The 18,909-nt window shown below is 41.5% G+C and overlaps 1 long non-coding RNA gene across 1 annotated transcript; it reads right to left on the reverse strand.

Moving 5' to 3' along the window:
- Positions 1-4,444: 4,444 nt before the first annotated feature.
- Positions 4,445-18,897, reverse strand: LOC120638690. The gene is made up of 2 exons (XR_005660554.1): positions 18,788-18,897; positions 4,445-5,417 (listed from the first exon to the last, which is right to left on the reverse strand). It is a non-coding gene; the product is annotated as an uncharacterized LOC120638690 (long non-coding RNA).
- Positions 18,898-18,909: the final 12 nt, after the last annotated feature.

The raw sequence follows: 18,909 nt of genomic DNA on the forward strand, positions 1-18,909 counted from the left end.
CATAGTCAGTGCTTAACAAATACCATTAAAAAAAATCCTCAGAGCAAGAAGGAGAGCAGAACAAGAGCTGGGTGAAAAGAAGCAGATCAGAGCCAGGAGCATTTCCATGTAACTGCTGTTAGACTCCCAATCCAATGAGGAAGGATACTGTAGCATCATATCACTTGATGAAAAAGTTATGAATATAAGAAATATCACTCTGGGGTCAGACCAGTGGGTCTTTCAGTCCAATACTCTGTTTCCAAAAGTGGCAGCAGGATGTCTAGAGAAACAGTGAGCTGATCCTTCTCCAAACATCCTCCCTACCTTTAGCGCTGCAACATTTAACATCCTTCCTGTACTTGTAGTAAGTCATTATAGACACCGCGTTCTATACCCCTCTTGAACCTATTGATATTTTAAACAACAAACTATTTATGATTATCATTCTCTGTGTCAAGACATATTTCTTTTTGTTTGCAATGAACCAGCCACTTTCAAACAGATAAATGCCCAAGAGTCTGGATTCTAATCCCAGCTCCGTCACTTGTCTGCTGTGTGACCTTGGGCAAGTCACCTCACTTCTCTCTGCCTCAGTTATCTCCTCTGTAAAATGGGGATTAAGACTGTGAGCCCAAAATGGGACGGGGACTGTGTCCAATGTGACTACCTTGTAACCACCCCAGTGCTTAGAACATTGCTTAACACATAGTAAGCGCTTATCAAATACAATTATTGTTATTATCATCAGCCCAGCCTGGGTGTTGTGGGCAAATAATTCCTTAATGGATCTTTCAGGACTTTTTAAACCTCAATTATAAGTCTCCTTGAAAGATTTTATATTTGTTTCTCCTTTATGGTTCTGTACTAGAGATTCCTAATATTTTCCATTTGGCTTAATAGAGATCAACTTAGTTGTCCTTCTTTGTACCTTCTCCAACACCACTCTCTCTTTCCTAAGATGGAGCAGTTGAAAATGCCCTCGGTATTCCATGGGCAAACACATAATGGTTTTCTATAATGGCAGAACTAGGCACGAGCCCAAAGAAATGCCTTTGGGAAAGTCGCTACTAGTAAATCCCTTTTTCCCCAGGCTGAAAACCCACCTCGCCAACCAGCAATTGCAACCAGAGAGAAAACAGAGCAGGTCATCACTCCCTAAAAGGGTGGCATTCCCATATTTAGGCATCTAGTTTTTCTTTCACGATTGTTCCCCTCCGGGGGAAATTCAGCACTTTAATAATAATAATAATAATGTTGGTATTTGTTAAGCGCTTACTATGTGCAGAGCACTGTTCTAAGCGCTGGGGTAAACACAGGGGAATCAGGTTGTCCCACGTGGGGCTCACAGTCTTAATCCCCATTTTACAGATGAGGGAACTGAGGCCCAGAGAAGTTAAGTGACTCGCCCACAGTCACACAGCTGACAAGTGGCAGAGCTGGGATTCGAGCTTTCTATCCCCCGCACAGGTTATCAGAAGAGTCCCAGTTTGCTGTTCCTGAACCACACTAAGCCAGTTGGCATATCAGTCAATCAATGGTATTTACTGAGTGCTATGTGAGGAGCACTGTATTAAGCGCTTGGGAGAGTACGACAGAGTTAGCAGACACACACCCTACCTACAAACAAGCTTATAGCCTTGAGGGAGAGACAGAAATCAGTATATGTAATTTATAACATATAAAGATCTGTACGTAAGTGCTGTAGGATTGAAGGTGGGGGGAATATCAAATGTCCAAAGGTCACAGATCCTAAATGCTGTGGAAGGGAGAGGGAACTGGGGTAAAGAGGGCTTAATCAGGGAAGGCTTCTTAAAGGAGATATGACCTTAATAATGTTTTGAAGGTGGGGAGAGTGATGGTCTGGCATGTATGGAGGGGAGGGAGTTCCAGGATAGGGGAAGAACATGGGAAAGGGGTCAGAGACGAGATAGAAGACATCGGGGAGCATCTAAGCTGGTGCTAGAGGAACAGAGTGTCAGGGCTGGGCTGAAGTAGGAGACCAGTGAGGTGACGTAGGATGAGGCAAGCTGATCACGTGCTTTAAAGCCGACGGTAAGGAGATTTTGTTTGATGCAGAGGTAGATGGGCAACCATTGAAGGTTCTTGAAGAGTGGGGAGAAAAATGATCCATGCAACAACAGTGAAATAATATAAACTGTAGTGGGAAAATATGGGAGGCAGTGAGGTGAGCGAGTAGGTAGATGCAATAGCCAAGGCGGGATAGATTAGCATGGAAGCAGCTTGGGTGGAGAGGGAAAGGAGGATTTTAGCAATGTGAAAGTTGAACCAACAGGATTTGATGGATTTGCAAGGACAAAAGCTGGATTCCAAATGGAAACATGAGCAGTGGGACTTCAACCCCAATCCCCAGTATTCTCCAAGGTGGCACCCCTTGCTTCAAAATTAGTCTAACTGCGGGGAGGCGGGGGAGCAAGAAAATGGGACAGAGGAAGACTCAAGGCTTGGGAACCAAGAGGCCATTGCAGCAACCTGGGGTGAACTATCCTCAGTGTGACTCTTCTTACTGAATCTGCATTAAATTTTGCTGTGATATATCAGGCTTCCATGCACACCCTTTGACTGTCTTCACACGCAAATCAAATGGGCAGTGGCAATAACTAAACCTAACAGATTAAACCATCAGCAGAGACTTGCTTTGTTTGCTGGATTTTGCTTTTCCTTTTGTCTTGGTTACCAGAGCAGAAGCCGAAAAGAAACTGCCATTTGCTAAACTGGACCCTGTTAAAAGTCTATAATAAGTACAGCCTACATCTATTAAACTTATTAAAATGATGCTACTGTTGCTGGCCCAAACTCTTTTTAATCCGATCCTTTTTATCAGAGTGGAGAGTTTTAGAATTTACAATGTTAAATCTAGATAGAGCCAGTTCCTAGACTTTAGTCTTCGTAGTCTGACCTGGAATTTGCTTTTCTAAATGAAAAAGGAAAACTGCCCCCAGGAGAACAGCATAGTAATCAGTTAGGGTACCTGTGCACTTGCAGCATGTACCCTGGAAAAGACAAATGGAGAAATTTAGTCATACCATCAAGTTACCATCATCAATCTCCATGATAGGAGTCAGTGTTAGAAGAAAGTTACTTAGATGAAATTATGAGCAAAAATTCTTCAAAAGCATGGGCATTTGGCTCGGCTGAAGCCATTCTGAAGAATTTGGGAAAAGGGAGGTGAGGAGGGGAGCTATGTGAAAATGAGGAAAGGAAGGATAGAAACCACTCTATTTACTGGCATAATTGCCTCCCTCATGTTAATTTCTCCCCACCTCAAATATTTGAAGCAGAAATAAAAGGTTAAATTTGTAGGCGGTGAGGGTGGCCTGCACAGGGAAAGAAGAGGAGTAGGGAGAGGAGAGGTTACCATAATTTACTGAGTGTCTATTGTATGCAGCATGTGGAAGAAAGAGAGGGAGTCTCCAAGTATCCTTTTACCTTTCTCTTCCTTTTTCCCCCCCCTTTTCTTTCTTCTCCCCTTCTTCTCCCACTCCCCTTATTGCTAGATTTAATGCCTCGTTTAAGAGTCTCTCTCTCCTGCTTTCGAGTGGTACAAATTAAGGAAAAAAATGGGGCAATTATGCTCATAAATATGGTACTAAGCCTAAGGTTGCGAATAAGGATGTGGTCTTTTACTTTTGTAGTATATTCCCAGGCAGAGAAGGGGAGTATGGGGGGGAGGAGAAGGAAGAAGAGAAAGAGGGGGGAGGAGGAAGAGGAGAACAAAGGGGGGGAGGAGGAAGAAGAGGAGGAAACAGGCCTCCTACTCTTCTTTATGAAAGCAATTGCCTTCAAGACTGAGGGTTGTTTTTTTCCTCCACCCTTTCCTAAAGTAATATTCACTAATGGGACAGAACTCCCCTCCCCCCCCAAAGTTACCGGTCACTTAACTTATACTGGTGACCCCATATTTCACCCAACCAGTCACTCAATCGATGGTATTTATTGAGCACTTACTATGAGCAGAGCACTGTACTAAGCACTGACCTGTCAAACACTGAGGCCACCCTGGGTGGCTGCTGAGCAGGGATACCGGACTAAAAGGTGGAAAGGCCTGAAATGTTCTCTGTCAAGAAAGTGGGAATGATGACATCAGGATTCCTGGGCAAGTTTGCAGGGGGAGTAATGGAGGTTGGTTTCCAAAATGCATAAACACTATGCCTGGCATAATCTCTGCTAAAGTTAAAACAGCACCTGACTTTAGGTCTGTCCCACTTAGAATGGGACCAGACACAGAATGTCTTCCAAAATTTATTTCTCAAGGCAGGGCTTACAGGAGACAGGGTCAACGTCAGTCAACAAGATTTAAGAAGTGACTGATATACATTACTCATTGAACAATAATACCAGCTTCAGAACTCGCTTTCCAAATTTTGTGAAGGGAGCCGTAATAACTATATTCCCTAACAAGAGGAAGTCAGAGACAAAGTTAAAATGGTCTTAAAGAGCTAAGTCTAAGCAGGGGTGGTTTAATATTTTAATAAAATCCATATAAGAAATCCTTGACTATATTAGAAATGTACCCTAGAGTTTGCGCTGTTCCCGCTATTCGTATTAAGGACAGTTATTTTACACTTCAATTAAAATATAATGGAATCTAATCCTTTTCAACATATTCATTTAATCTTCTTCATAAGAATGACTATTAAAAGTTGAAGAAAGACAGATTCAGAAGAGAAATTACTTTTCCTTTTCCATTCGAAGGATGGCTTAAGCAATAACTAGAAATAAAATTGAAACCATTACTGAGAGCATGGCAACCATTATTTTTACAGGCATATTTTCAAGAATACACATCTGATTAGATCAGATCGCAACCAAGGCTATAAAAGTCCATCGAGAGCTAAAATGTGATATAAATCCATGGAAACTTTAAAAGACCACATATCAAAAATTTTCAACACCAAAGAAAACTTCACCTATGTTACCTGGCTATTAAGACACAAACGATTAACCCAGTGGGTTAATTAAGATTCAGTGTGATTCTTGTCTCTCCTATGAATCGACACCTTACCATGGCAAGAGAGTTTGGGTACACTGATGAAGCTTAGAGCTAGGCCATATAGGGCTTCCCATAATGGAAAGGTCTAAGCTGAAGCATGAGAGAGTCAATTCACCTGTGCTGGGCAGCAGTGGCATGGGAAAGAGTCAAAGGCGGCTGTTCAAGGGGTCAAAATGTTGATCAAAGACAATGGCAGTTTTTACTGTACAGAAGAAAACAACGGTAAACCATTTCCACATCTTCACCAAGAAAACTCTTTGGTTACACATATCAGAATGACTTCACGACAGAAGATGGGATGTTCTGAAGAGGGTGCGTCCATGGACTCGCTGTGGGTCGGAAAGGACCCGACGGCACTGGAGAAGTGATTCTTGAAGAACGCAGGATCAGTACCAAACTTCTGCACATTTGATCAAGTGCCTTTCTGAAAGGAGGATATGAGGCAAGGTTTAAGTGGAGGCGAGCCCTTGGGGAATTATCAAGTCATATTGCCACCCTCCCACACAGTAAGCACATAGTAAGTGCTTAAGAAATAGCATTTTTAAAAAACCAGTAGCAGTATCTTCTGATCTACAAAAGTTAATAATCCTCCTCAATTGCTTAACACTACCATGGAATACAACTGAGCACTGGGAAAATTGGGTTTATTATAATTAGTCACTCTGGAGCTTATCTTATTAAGATAGAACACAGGAAAATTATAAACACCCAAGATTCCTACATTGCCTTGTAAACTCCAATATTTTTTTTGTAAAAGAACAGTTATTTAACTTGAGAAATCTAAAGAAACAGAAGTCCTTGAGTACCATCGAAGCCTTAAGCATCCATCACCAATCACTCCAGCACCGTGTTCTACTGGATATCAATCTTCTCTAGTTTCAGGAAAAAAAGTCTACCTGACATTGGAACAAATCCCTTTTATTTGTTTTGATAGCTTCCAAGGATTTTTTTCTTTAATCTTTGATTTGGGAGGTCTTCTATTTTGAGGCAACCCACAGGCAATACACAGCATCATCATCATGAAATGATGCAGCAATCTACTTTCTTTTTTAGATGAAGAGTTTTTAGATACTTTTTTCCAGCTTTTCCTGGCTTTCTCCTTTATCAAAAACATCCTTTAGAGGAAAGGGTATGTGCATCGCAGCCTATTTGCTGACAGGAATATTAACATTTTGAATCATAGGAATACAACATTTAACCAAACTATACCCAATATGTTGTTACATTTTGGTTAAATTTACCCTTCATACCTGTAACTAAACAGAAAGCACCACTGCTTAATAAAAAAGTGTTGCTATAGCTGACAGCAACACCATCACTTCCAAGACAAGTTCTTCAGTGATACCACAATCAGAAAACTGATGACAGTAAAGGACAAAATAAAATTAGGAGTGCCATCTAAACATGGCAAGTGTGGCCTAGTGGAAAAAGCACAAACCTGGAAGACTTCAGACTCTGGGTTCTAGTCCCAGCTCTGCCACTTTGCTGTGTAATCTTGGATGTCACTTCACTGTGCCTCACTTAACTCTATCTGTAAAATGGGGATTAAGATTGTGAGTCCAATGTGGGATATGAACCCACATTGTCCAACCACCTGATTAATCTACCCCAGCATTTAGTAAAGTGCCTGGCATATAGTAAGCACTTAACAAATAGCATTAAAAAAATCAAAGCAAGCAAATCATAATCAAGTTTCAATCAAGCAATATGCTATTTACTGAATTGCTACTGTGTGCAGGGAACTGTACTAGGCACTTGGGAAAGTACAGAAGTAGTAATAAAATGATTCTTAATCTCAAGAAGTTTACAGTCTATTAGGGAAGACATATATTGCAATAAATTATACATAAGAAGAAGCAACAGAGTATAAAGATATAAACATAAGTGCTACAAGGGAATGCAAGTTTCCAAGTGCTTGGATGACACAGAAGTCCTGAATTGATAGTTGGGGAAGGTAAATGAGAACTTAATCTGGGAAGGCTTCCAGGAAGGGACAGGATTTGAGAAGGGCTTTGAAGATGGGGAGAGCAGTAATCTGCTAGTTGTGATTGAGAAGGTGGAGTTACAAGCAAGAGGAAGGGTGTGAGCAAGAGGTCAGTGGGTAGGAGAGATGAGAATGAGGCACTGTGAGTAAGCTGGTTCTAGAAGAACAAAGCATGCAATCTGAGACATAGTGGGAGAAAAGACAAGATAAATTGAGGGGAGAGAACTGGTTAAAGGCATTAAGAGTGGTGATCAGATTTTTCTGTTTGACATAGAGAGAAATGGGTAGCTATTAGAGCTTTTGAGAAATTGGAGGATATGCAGACAACAATGTTTTAGAAGAATGATCCAGGTAGCAGGGTGAAGAATGGATGGGAGAATGGAGAGACTCAAGGCAGGGAAGTCAATGAAGAGGCTTATGTGGTAGTCAAGCAATGACTAGTTCGGTGGCCATTTGGAAGAAGAAATATTGTGGAGAAAGAACCTACAGGATTTAGCAACAGGCTAAATATGAAGGTTGAAAGAGAAGGAGAACTCAAGGCTTGAGAGTTGAAGAGAATGGTGATGTTATCAACTATGATGGGAAAGTTGGATGGAGGAAAAGTTTAAACATGTTGAACTTGACATACATGTAGAGATGTCCTATAGGCAGGAAGAGATTTGAGATTGCTGCTAAGGAGAGAGGTTAAAACTAGCAAAGTAGATTTGGGAATCATCAATATGAAGAGGGCAGTTGAAACCATAGGAGCAAATGAGCTTCCCAAAAGAATGAGTGGAGTTTGAAAAGCAACAGGGACTCAGAATTAAGCTTTGAAAGAAACTCACAGTTGGGGATTGTGAGGCACAGGAAACGTCAGACAAAAAGACTGAGAAGGATCAACCAGAGAGGGAGAAGAACCAGGAGAGGACTGTTGAGAAAAATCAAGATCAAATAGTCTTTCCAGAAGACGCTGGTCCACAGCATCAGAGGCAGCTGAGAGATCAAGGAGCAAAGGGAGCAAAAGCAGACTGGAGAGTGCGAAGGATGGATTTGGAAAAGAGGTAGGATGTAGCAGGCAGGACTAACCCAATCAAAAAGTTTGAAAAGGAACAGGAGCAGGGAGATGGGGTGATAACTGGAAGGCATAGTGGCATTCAGAGGAAAGTTATTTTAGATAGGGAAGATATGGGTGCACTTGAAGCAGCGTGACTCAATGGAAAGAGCCCGGGCTTGAGAGTCAGAGGTCATAGGTTCGAATCATGGCTCTGCCACTTGTCAGCTGTGTGACTGTGGGCAAGTCACTTAACTTCTCTGTGACTCAGTTACCTCATCTGCAAAATGAGGATGAAGACTGTGAGTCTCACGTGGGACAACCTGATTACCCTGTATCTAACCCAGCGCTTAGAACAGTGCTCTGCACATAGTAAGCACTTAAATTCCAACCTTATTATTATTATTACTTGAAGGCAAAGAGGGGATGGAGCCAACAGAGAGAGTAAATGGTTGAGTATGGCTGTCAGGGAGGGAAGAAGATTGGGCAAAAATGTTTTTGTAACTTATGAAGTGATGGGTCAGAGGCCTCCTGGAGAAGATGGGATTTCATAAGGTGTTTGAAAATGAGAAAACAGGGCAAAGAGTTCCAGGCAGGTGGGAATTTATGAGCATAGGTTCAGTAACTGGATGAATGAGAAAAGGGCACCCTGAGTAGTTGGGCTGAAGAGGAACAAAGGATGTGGGTTGAGGTGTAGTGGTAGTAATAGGGAGAGAGATGACTGAGTGCCTTACAGCAAATCAGAAAAAGGTTCTGTGTGATGTGGAAAGGATTGTGCTCCATTCTGGGGTTCTGGGGAGTGGGGAGATGTGTGCAGAGAGGTATTTCAGAAAAATACTCCAAGCAGTAGAGTGAAGTATGAACTGGAAAGGAGAGAGGCTGGAGGCAGGGAGTCTAAGGAAGAGACTGATGCAGTAGTGAAGCCAAGACAGGACAAATGCCTGGACCCACAGAGTGGTCGTTTGAATGGAGAAGAAGGGGCACATCCTGGAAACGTCACGGAGGGGAAAAAAATGACAGGACTTGGTGACAGATTACATATGGGAGCTGAAAGACGGGGATGAGTTAAGGATAATGCCAAGGTTGAGGGACTCAAAAATGGGAAAGCTGGTGGTGGTCTCAACTGTGTTGGGGTAGTGAGGTGGAGAAGCCTGGGGAGAGAAAGTGAGGAGTTTTGAATATACTGGGCTTTAAGTGCTAATGGGACAACAAGTAGAGGTGTCCTGGAAGATGTCCTGGAGCAGGTATCCCCTCTGCCTCTGTCCCCACTGAGAGCCGCCAACTGCAGGAAAATGGAGCCATTTCCTACCTCTGGGTCAGGGAGAGGTCATTTCCCCTCAGCACCATTGCATCTGGTATGGCAGTAGCTCTTGCTTACAGCCTCCCCTCTATGGAGATGGGGACAGACTAGGGCCCAGAGGGGGATAAGAGCAGTTGTCAGGGTTGTTCTGCTGTTCCTCATCTCCCTATTCCCTCCCAGGATGCTAGGGGTAGGGTGGCAAAATAATCCTAAAAATTTTGTGGTGTGAGGGGTGGGAAGGGTGGGCCTGAATTCTGGATACAGGGGAGCAGTAAAGTCTCTAGGAACAGGAGAGGGGAACAAATATGGCTTAGAGGATAGAAAGCGGGCCTGGGAGTCAGAAGGACCTGAGTTCTAATCTGCGCTCTGCCACATGTCTGTTGTGTGACCCTGGGCAAGTCACTTAACTTCTCTGGGCCTCAGTTATCTCATCTGTAAAATGAGGATTAAGACTGTGACATTGTATCTGCCCCAGTGCTTAGCACTTAGTAAATACTTAGCAAGTACCATAATTAATTAAAATAACAAATAAGGAGAGAGGGAGAGCAGAGAGGGATTTTTAGGGTAAATTTTACTTACCTTTGCAGTTCTGTCATAATATTAGGGCTATTTCTGCTGTAGAATTAATAATAATAATGATGGTATTTATTAAGTACTCACTATGTGCCAGGCACTGTACTAAGCACTGGGATAGATACAAGCAAATTGAGTTGGACACAGTCCCTGTCCCATGTGGGGCTCAAATTGCATGTAAGTCTATGGAAAAATATACCCTACAATGCAGCCATCCATGATATTGCCATGCTTTCACACCACTCACCACATCAGCTATATCACCACTGTATCAGGGGGTACGTCTGTAATAACACAGATGCATCTCAAGGATTGTTTGGTGAACTTTTTTAATATGACTTGTGTTTGGGTATACACTTGAATAGTAATAAGATACTCCGTGTTGAAAAAAGGGAAAATAAGTTTGTTTTATGTCAACTTCTACTTTGTAAAGTTACTCTAAGTAATGAGTAAAATTGAGTAAAGTCTTGGCATTTCTAAGAACTTAAAAATACTAGTCACTCTAAATGCCAGTAGGCAAGATGAAAGTTACAGATTAGAAACTAGATGGCAGCACCTGCCTGCTTTTCACCAGTTCACTAATCTAAAGCAGTGAAATTAAATATTCCTTTTCATTTAACCTATCTTTCAAAAGCCTCAATCCATCCAGTTAAGGCACAGAAAGCATTCCATACCTGCGCATGCAATGCATTTTGCTTGTTGTTTAAAAGGTGACTAGTAATTTAGAGCTAAATACTTAATAGCAAGATATTCTAACTGTCCTCATACGTTCATACAACAGCCAGCCATTCAGCCACTAAGTAGGATATCGGATTTGACAACCTCAGGTTCAATTAAGGGCAGAGAATTAGAAAGGAGGGCAACAGTACTTCTGCTGAAAAAGGGGGTCAGCTTATAGAGGTAGTCAACATCACTGGTTTTAATGTGCTTACCTTACCTCTATTTAACCCACATGGGGCTCAGAGTCTTAATCCCCACTTTACAGATAAGGTAACTGAGGCACAGAGAAGTTAAGTGACCTGCCCAATGTCACAGAACAGTCCAGTAACAGGGTTGGGTCTAGAATTCAGGTCTTCTGACTTTCAAGCCCCTCTCCCACCACGGTGTGAGTAAAATGGATAGGAAATGGGTTTTTGCCAAACATAGTGATATTCTGGGTAATAAAACTTATTTCTTCAGTTACATCTAATACTTCTGCCTTTCGGATCTTCCTTTGCCAACCAAGAATAATAAACCGCCAATCTAATTTGGGAAGATCCTTTAGTCTTAAACATACAATGCAGAATACCAATATGAAGATCCAATTCATGATTTTCTGAAGTAGAGAGCAATCCTAGCCATAATATGCTTAATCATAATCATGTGCAAATGAGCTAAGTGCAGAATTTTAAGGAGATATGAATGAGAATATCAAAGGGTGACACTACCATCCTTAAGGGGTGGGGGAGATTAAGTAATTCAATCTGACTTTCATATAAACACCAGCTAATAATAATAATAATGTTGGTACTTGTTAAGCGCTTACTATATGCAGAGCACTGTTCTAAACACTGGGATAGACACAGGGTAATCAGGTTGTCCCAAGTGAGGCTCACAGTCTTAATCCCCATTTTACAGATAAGGGAACTGAGGCACAGAGAAGTGAAGTGAATGCTGGCTGTGCCACTTGTCATCTCTGTGACTGTGGGCGAGTCACTTCACTCGCCCACAGTCACAGAGATGACAAGTGGCACAGCCAGCATTCAAACCCATGACCTCTGACTCCCAAGCCCGAGCTCTTTCCACTGAGCCACGCTGCTTCACATAAATGTGGAGACCTCCAAATACATTTATTCACTTTGACATTTGTAAAAACTCCCTCTTGAAAGTTCTCAAGTTTAAAATCCAAGAGACTAGAGGAAACTGTTCAAGTTAAAGGATTCAAGGCTCTATAATCCACTCCTCCAACTGTGCCTTCAGAGCATTAAGAAGCATTTTTTTATTTGTCTGAGGGTTTAGTTTTACAGCTTCCCCATCTACTGTTTCATCTTTTTTCTGAATCTTGTCAAACCAATGAAGCAAAAATCAAACACTGTTGATCTTGAACCTCCCCGCATTTACAAAAGATAGCAATTTCTGCTTATCATTCATCCATACTGCTTTTAATACTGGGATTAAAAAAGAAAACTCGGATTTCCTCAGAAGCAAGGGGATATATAAACAAAAAGCATTACTGAACTAGTAACTGGAATTTTCCCCTTACAGCAGTCACAAGTGCAGTGAGAGTCATTGTAGTTGTTCGTTCTCTCTCTCTCTCTCTCCCCCCAACTTCTCTCCCTCTTCCCATATGTGACTTTGGAATATGCACTTGGGAAGAGAGCAGCAGTGGCTCTGATCCTGGCAGAAACATGGAGATATGGTACACGCATAACCCCAACTCCACACACACCCAATTCCCAAATAAACATGTGGAGAGTTTTCCTACAGATGCTTATATCGGTCCACTCTCTAGTATGAAACTCATTAATAATGACTCATTATTAAAAAGAAAAATGTAATAATAATAATGTTGGTATTTGTTAAGTGTTTACTACGTGCAGAGCACTGTTCTAAGTGCTGGGGTAGGTACAGGGTAATCAGGTTGTCCCACATGAGACTCACAGTCTTAATGCCCATTTTACAGATGTAGTAATGATTGAGCATGTTTGCACTTGATCTCTAACTCTGGATTCCTGCTCTTATCGCTGTTCACAGAAACTGAACTCTATTTCACTTTCCTGGGCATTGTATGTACAATTTCTTCTTGTTGTTTTATTTTTCCTCCACATAAAGCATTTTCTGACTCATCTCGCATTTGCCAATATAAAACAATACGTTACAGTATGGGTGTTAAATAACAAGATAATTATACTTAATTGGATTTTCTTCAATTCACACGATGAAAAAACTGATAAGACAATTATGGTGTTCCTCTTAGCACTGAACAGGTTCAACTAAAACAGATCCTTGCCTAAATTGCTTCAAGAATCTTTTGTAGAAACAGAAAGCAAAACAAGGGCCTCTTTAAACTGGCTCTTAAACCTTGAGTTCACTTTGATGTTAACACTAATAATGCTGGTATTTGTTAAGCGCTATGTGCAGAGCACTGTTCTAAGCGCTGGGGTAGATGCAGGGTAATCAGGTTGTCCCATGTGAGGCTCACAGTTAATCCCCATTTTACAGATGAGGTAACTGAGGCACAGAGAAGTTAAGTGACTTGCCCACAGTCACACAGCTGAGACGTGGCAGAGCCAGGAGTCGAACCCATGACCTCTGACTCCGAAGCCCAGGCTCTTTCCACTGAGCCACACTGCTTCCCCAGTTGTAGCAGACTTGGTAGACTAACTACCAAGTTAGTCTGGTACAAGACTTCATATCAAATTTTGTCATTCATAGCTTATCCAATTCTCCAACTGCAAACAACCAATTTTATCTTTTACCTTTTTTAATCAGCACAGCATTACATTAAATGGATGATAATCTTCCATACTATCTTTGTCTTTGAAAACAGTACACAGTTGCATTTCTCCTCCTCTATTGCTTTCTTGTTCCACATCTGAATTTATGGAGATGCTAAAAAAAAATTAGCTATTGCTTTTCAAAATTTATTCTGGAAAGCCAATCTGTTCAACATTTTTCACTAACAAAAAGAGTGGGGGAGAGAGGGAGGAGCTTTTATTGTTATTCTCCAAGGCAAAATTTTAACACTTTTAAAAATTCTAAAATCTACCTAATTTAAAAATCTACAAAAGTTTAATAACAAAATAATTCTGGAACCACATTTGTTTGTTTTATGGTATTTGTTAAGCACTTACTATGTGTTAAACTCTGTTCTAAGTGTTGGGGTAGGTACGAGTTAATTAGGTCGGACACAGTTCTTAACCCACATGGGGCTCACGGTCTTAAGTAGGAGGGAGAACAGGTATTCAATCTCCATTTTACAGTTGAGGAAACTGAGGCATATGGAAGTTAAGTGACTTGCCCGTGGTCATACAGCAAGCAATTGGCAGAGCCGGGATTAGAATCCAGGTCCTCTGATTCCCAGGCCCATGCTCTTTCCATTTAGCCATGATGCTTCTCACAACATAAGGAGTGAAGTGAGAATTCATCAGTTTCACCAGATGTAAAATTCTAAGTTAGCAGTCAGGCTTAGATTTAGATTTTGATTAAGAGAGTCTTATACCAAGGGCATATTTATTAAGTCATAAAAGTAAAACATGAAGAACTTTTTCCCACAAGCAAATCTGAAATTGCTTATATGAGATCCATAATAGAAAAAATCCAAGATTTGTTCAACTCCATCATCAGGTCTAACTCCCAAATTATATTTCATGAAAGTAAAAGAAACAGCAAATTGGTTGCTTTCTCATCCAAGAAAGGTCTGCAGACAGGTTGAAATGACAGTAGATTAAAAAAAAAAGTTAACTTACCAGCTGTTCCTCCAATATACCATTGTCTTCAGCCTTGTTTTCGAACTAAAGGGGGTTTGGTGACTAGTATTTCTTATGATAGTTAAGTCATCGGATCCCGGGATTGCTTTCTCATGGCTACCTCCTGCTTGGCCTAGGAGAGTACCTAATTGGAGGCTGCTATCCAGGGTTGCTGGGGAGTTTGCGCTTCTCTTCCCTCACCACAGCACCAACCTGTCTGGACTCCGAGAACTTCCCTGAAGCCACCCAGGATAGCAGCTGGTTGGGGGAGGAGGAACAACTTGAGGAGAGATGGAAAAGCTTGATAATCGAGGGAATCAGGCAAATGAGATGAAATCTGGGTCCCTGGTGTGGGCTCAGAGGCAGGACTTGTAGGACATAGCTCTCCACTGCCCATTTTAACTGCACAGTTCAATCTCTAACTTGAGTTAGGTGCTGGAAAGTCATCTTGCCCCATGCAGATTTGGAGCAGGTTCTGGGGAGGAGGGCAGGGGGTGGTGGTGGCCCAAACCCCAGATCAACACTTCACTGCTACCTACCTGCAGGGGCAGTGAATAGCCCTGGCCCCTGGGTCCTAAGGGCCCCTTCCAGCAAGGAATGAGAATTTAGTCAACTGCCATAAAGCAGGGGAAAGGGCAGAAAATGAGAGAAGTGGAGAGGGAATTTGAGAAGTGGAGAGAGAATGAGCAATTATGTACTAGAGTCACCAATGCCTTCTCCACCTCTCAGGGCTCCACCCAATATCATTCTCTGGAATCCCTGAGACCAAGAGGAAGGGGGCTATTAGTATAGAGTCCAGGGCAAATACACCTCTCCTACAGCACCCCAGTTTCAGGTCAGTATTTATTCCCTATTTCCATGTCCCTGTCCCAGTGAAGGCTCTTACAACTTCACTGGATACTGTAACAACCTCCTTGCTAGTCTCCCAGCTCTCCCTAGGCTCCAGGACTAGAATTCAAGAGTTGTGCTTCCTCTCTGCTTTCTCTAATTCAAAAAAGCCTTATCCACAGGCTTTCAATTCCTAACAAAATGCACCTCCAATGCAAATGCTTCTACCCTAATGGAAAAATGAGCATAAGGTATAGAAAAAGCACCATCTTTTCAATATTGTCCAATATCTAGCTCTGTTTTGTCTGTATTCAGTCAAATCACAATACATTTAATGATGGGTGCAATGGAGAGTTCAGGATTCAATGTAAAAAAATGTACTGTAAATATCACCAAAATGGATAAACAATCCATTTAAAATTTAAAAGCTTTTAAGGTTTCTACACTCCAAATGATCAAAACATTTATTGAGAAGTGATAACTCTTAAACACATTAAGTTGTCAACATATGTCAGGGTGAACTTTTTTTCATGACTAAAAGAGCTTCAACAGGAAAAGATGTCATTTATAACTGACCTTAACAACCTAAAGAATTTAATTTTTTTATTTCCCTATTTTTCACTATACTTCTGTGCCACTGAAGCATAATACATGCTCACATTCAGGCCATCTTAGTCTAACAGTTAATGCAATTTGTCTCAGCTTGAATGAGGTGAATAGGACTCTTGGAGAGTTTACCTAGCAGGACTTAATAACATGAAAAGGAAAAATAGTTCCCATGTCCTTCACACTTTATTAGAGGGTAAAAAGTGAAACAGACAAGTACTAGCTTTCTGACAAATCAGAGATGGAGAAATGGGCATAAAGAACATTCTAGTACTTCTATAAGACAATTTGCTTGTCCATAAGCTCCAACTGTAGGCTATCATTAGATTTGCTTTTTGATTCAATTATATTTATTGAGCGCTTACTGTGTGCTATGCTCTTGGAAGAGTACAATATAGTACTAAAAGGACATAGTCCCTGCTCACAAAGAGGTTACAGTCTAGTCCATCTTCATGATTGTCCAAAAACTGAAGTTCTAATGGTTTCCAAAAATCTTCGTCTAATAATGGTCTTTTCCCTTAAGGGAACAAATTTTAAACCTTCAGACTAGATGGAGAAAGGAGGAGTGAATCCTGGAGATGTTGTGGAGACAGAAATCGACAGTATTTACCAACTGATAATTCCCTGCTCACCCCTCTCCCGTCCTCATCTACCTGTTTTGGCCAGTTTTCCTGCTTGCCCCTGTTGGTCATTTCCCCATCTGTAGTTTATTTTAATGTCTGCCTGTCCCATTGGTCTATAAGAGCTAGGAGAGCAGGAATCAGATCTGCCAATTGTTCTGTACGCTCTCAAGCGCTTAGTATGGTATTATGCACAAAGTAGATGCTCAATAAATTTCACTAATTGGTTGACTGGTAACTAGCCCACCTTAATCTCCCAACCTCAGTAGGTCTCTCATATGCACCATCACCTTTAGGCCTTGAGCAGAAACAACAGTCTTCTCTCCCCTTCCTGCTATAAGGTCCTGCATTCTCACCGTTAGAGCTCAGATTCTACATCCATCCAACCAACCAGTCAACTGGCCGAGGACTGCAAAGATGATTACCGAGGTGAACCAACTGGGCTTTACTTGAGACAAAGATGAGGCCCTGAGAAGAATCTCAGAAAACATCAAGGTGGGTAAACTTGTATGTAGCTAAATCTCATTTAGATTCAGCTGAGGTCCATCACTTTCCTGACTCTTGTCTTTTAGGTAAAAGAAGCTTACACATGCTGATCTTCAGAGCACTGCCACTTAATGAAATAACTTCCCTCATGAGTTTGGCATTGTATAAGGCAGAGAGGGATATGTAATAACAGAGGTAAAAAAAAAAAAACGTACTTGGGTCTGAACCACTTGTGGGCACTGGAAGTTTTGGCGAGATGCTGGTAATACTGTGACCGTGACCTTGAACTTGGGCCTGCATTTGATAATAGGCTAACACCTGCTGGGGCATTATCATCCATTGTCCAGCCTCTCTTCACACCAGCTCCATACCTAATTGTAAATGACCAAAATCAAAATATTGGTCATTCAAATGGACAAATTTTTAAAGTATTTTTCTTCCTCACAGTAGGTCGTATAGTAACAACAATAATAATGTTGATATCTGTCAAGGACTCACTATATGCCAAGCACTCTCATTAAGTGCTGAGGCAGATATAAGCCAATCAGATCTAAGATGGAGGGAGAAAAGGTATTTAATCTCCATTTTACACATGAGGAAACACAGAGGCTAAGTGACTTGCAAAAGGTCACATAGCAGAGAAGGACCAGGATTAGAACCCAGGTCTGCTGACTCCCAAACTCAGGCTTTTTCCATTAGGCCACACTGCTTTTCTATCTGGTATTGTTAGCAGCAGAATCATTTTTAGGCATTATTGGGGTTAACAACTGGACACCAGGTATAGGTGCCAACTCTGTGGGGGATATGTGAGTCATTCTCTCTTTCTCCCCTTTTCTAGCTGTGAAGATCAAGCCATTCCTTCTACCCAAGGTTCCCTTAACTGGCCTCCCAGCCTCATCACTCCAGTTCTCTGAAAAGATTTAGAGCTTCTACACAGATAAGAAAAGACTCAAAAGTAGCTCTGCTCTGCTAGTTCTTCAAAACCACACTGTTTCTTCCAACACCATCTTGCTTCTTACCACCTTATAAAAAGCCCCAACCCCTTTTAGCTACTGGACCCCCCGAGAGAGCTGGCACACATGACACCAGGTACTGCCTTGAACAACTGCAGCCAGAGAGTTTAGGTTAGCACAAAAGTAAAATATTTCCAGATGGTGAGAACTGTGAATCACCACACTGGGTTCCCCAAAGGAAACTGACCAATCTCCTTCCCTGATGATCTTCCAAAAACAGAATTTTCAATGACCAACAGTGGTTTTGATGAAATCAGGTGGGTAAACTAAATGAGCTATAGAAGATCTGCTCAGAAACATTTATCATTTATGATTGAGGCAGGTACAGTACCTGGTTAATGAATGACAGTTTCAAAAAAAGCATTTTTACTGAAGTAAAGAAAGCACAAAAAAATCTTTCAGTTATATTTACACAGTGTCTCTACCTCTGAAAAACTCAGGAACCTAGAGAAGCAGTGTGGTCTAGTGGAAAGAGCACAGGCCTGGGAGTCAGAGGATCTGGGTTCTAATGCCAGCTCTATCAGTTGTCTGCTGTGTGACCTTGGGCAAATCACTTAACATCTTTGTGCCTCAGTTACCTCATCTGTAAAATGGGGATTAAAACTGTTATGTCCCATAGGGGATATGGACTACATCCAACCCAATTAACCAGTACTTATCCTGTTCTGCCTGCCACATAGTACGCATTTAACCAATACCATTAAAAATATTTTTTAAAGAATTAATTCAACTCAACCTTCACTATTTTCCTGAGATATAAGGTATGGAAGGGTTTATTCCTAATTTTCAGATGGTGGGAATGGAAACTCTGACATAAATGACAAATAAATTGCATAGCAAGTCGATGGAAGAGCTGGGAATGGAAATGAAGGGAAAAGTAACTCCACTTCAATTCGGAGTACTTACCTACTGGTTTGTTCCCCACTGGATGACTTCTTCTAAGATATGAGAAGCAGTGTGGCATAGTGGAAAGAGCAGGGGCCAAGGAGTCAAAGGACCTGGTTTCCAATCTTGGCTCTACCACATGA

Source organism: Ornithorhynchus anatinus, chromosome 11 (genome assembly GCF_004115215.2).
Source record: "Ornithorhynchus anatinus isolate Pmale09 chromosome 11, mOrnAna1.pri.v4, whole genome shotgun sequence".
Taxonomy (NCBI): domain Eukaryota; kingdom Metazoa; phylum Chordata; class Mammalia; order Monotremata; family Ornithorhynchidae; genus Ornithorhynchus; species Ornithorhynchus anatinus.